This window comes from Empidonax traillii, unplaced genomic scaffold (assembly GCF_003031625.1).
Source record: "Empidonax traillii isolate 1590-97213 ecotype Southwest subspecies unplaced genomic scaffold, ASM303162v1 scaffold101:size1699134, whole genome shotgun sequence".
NCBI lineage: Eukaryota > Metazoa > Chordata > Aves > Passeriformes > Tyrannidae > Empidonax > Empidonax traillii.
Window position 1 is genome coordinate 686,351 of NW_020955294.1, and position 2,134 is coordinate 688,484.

Below are 2,134 nucleotides of genomic sequence, written 5' to 3' on the forward strand. Positions count from 1 at the left end.
ATCTACGTCCTGAGGACCTCGCTGCCACCGTCCAAGCGTGCTTGGCCCCGGCAGATGAACCTCAGGATTAAAGGGTGGGCTCAGTTCCGCGCACACTGTGTCTCACCTAAAAAATCCAATGCGCAGGCTGGAAGGTGGAAAGACCTTCCCCGGTTCTTCGTTCGCGAAGAGACTGGCCATTCATTCAAGGCTGGAGATACCACTGCTGCTGGTACAAATGCCATCCCAAACTCAGCTTCAGACACACTTAGGGCCTTTGTCATTGGCTTAAGTACAAAGGAGAGTATGAGACCTTCTCTCAGGTGGATTTGCACTTGCATCCTCCTTCCCTGAGGATCACAGAGAGGGTGGCAGAGGGTCTGCTGGCCCTGCAGTGTGTGCTCCTGGACCAGCCAGATGGCTTTCTGGCCTCCTCTGAGACCAGGACCTTGTTCCAGCTTTTAGTGAAGTCAAGAGAAATGTTTTGAAGGCTCTGGTGTTCATCTCACTCATTTATTCAACAGGCATCTGTCAGGGATGGTAGCTAGCCATGGTGTCATGTCTCGCTTGCATAAAATGTTTAGTGTTGACACAGAACTGCAAAAAACAGTGATTTTGGATGGAGTTTGGCTTCAGGCTATCACTGGAGCTGGGGATGCAGCAGCAGTCCAGGTTTGCATCTGCCTGGGCAACGTGTGGTTGGTGGAAGGCAGGCAGGCGGGTGGTCATCACTGAAGTCCATTTGCTGTCAAGGGATGCAGAGGTTCTGTGCTGAAGGTGGTTCTGTGCAGCAGTACAGGAAAGGTGTTCGTGCAGAATTTCCAAATTTGCACAAAAAAATACCTACTTGAAAATTATGCTCCCCACCCATGTTCGAGTTCAGACAGACACAGCGGCTTTGGCTCAGGGCAGGGGGTGATGGGCTAACAGGAGATAATCCTGCAGTGCCCAGCAGAGCTGCCAAAATGTACAACCTCGCTGCGGGGTCACGTCACCTGCAGGCTTTGCTCAGGGGTCAGCGTGGCCTGGGGCCTCAGAGTTGTTTTTTTACCCTGTGTAAAGCTGTGTTTTACCAGCCTTGAGCAGCAAGGAGCCAAGGTGAAGCTGCTGAACTGACTGTGCCATTGGTGTTTATTTTTAGGGTTCCTACGGCGTTGTGAAACTGGCCTACAACGAGGACGACGACAAGTATTACGTAAGTGTGTCCCTCCCCTGCTCCTCTTTGCTGCTGCTGCTCCTCACTCCTCTTCACCCCCCCTGGGAGCTGGGTCCCCTCTACCTTGCTGCTTTTATAGCCCGTGCACTTCTGATTGGTGTGGCATGCAAGGAGCTGAAGGTCCTGCTGGTTGTGGACCCGCTGTGCGCGTGCGGTGCCGGGCGGGAGCAGAGCGGATCGGGTGGGCTGCCTTATGTAACGAGAGGGATCTCGGAGGCAGGAGCGTCTCTGATTTGTCTTGACATTTTCTAGCTATGAAGCAGGTCACCTGAAATTAGAGGCGTGTGGGTGGTGGTATTCAGCACCTGCTGTGCATTGGAGGGTTGGCCTGGAACGAGCAGGCGTGTTTTGTAAGGAAACGGGGGCGTTTATCAGAAGGATTCTGAACAGCGTGGCCTGGCTGGGCAAGGCTCCCTTGGAGGGGGGGTCTTACCCCCTTGGTTGGTGCCTGGGGGGCACTGAATGGGGCCTCACTGCCAGGGCATGAGGTGCAGGGTGCAAGGCAGAAAGCAAACCTTGTTGAGGCTGACAGCAGCAGCTGGAAGGAAGGAAAAGCCCCTTGCTGTGTGTGGCTGTGCCTGGAGGCTTCTGGAAAGAGCTTCCAACAGTTTCTGATGAATCCAAGGACAGGAATTAGCTGAGCAGAGCTGGGTGGTTGCAGTGCTGTTGAACCTGAGTCCTGCTGCCCCCAACACAGCCCTGCCAGAGCTGCTGCTCCACACTGTGTTTGGTGGGAGGGTCCTGCTGTTGCTCCCACGCTGGAGTGGCCTCGTGGGTGAATTTTCCAATGTGGCCCATCAGGGCACCCAGGCAGATTCACGTGCTGTTCCCTGTCCCTGCTGGCTTTTGTACAAAGGGGAATAAGGATATGCTGTGGATTGTAAAGCATCCTCATTCCCCACTATTCCCCAGTGGGTTTTCCTCCCCGACTCTTGGATT

The 2,134-nt window shown here is 54.2% G+C and overlaps 1 protein-coding gene across 1 annotated transcript in view; it reads left to right on the top strand.

The window, feature by feature from the left end:
* CAMKK1 (calcium/calmodulin dependent protein kinase kinase 1) overlaps positions 1 to 2,134 on the top strand; it is a 54,636-nt gene that overhangs the window by 13,969 nt on the left and 38,533 nt on the right. The window lies entirely within an intron of this gene.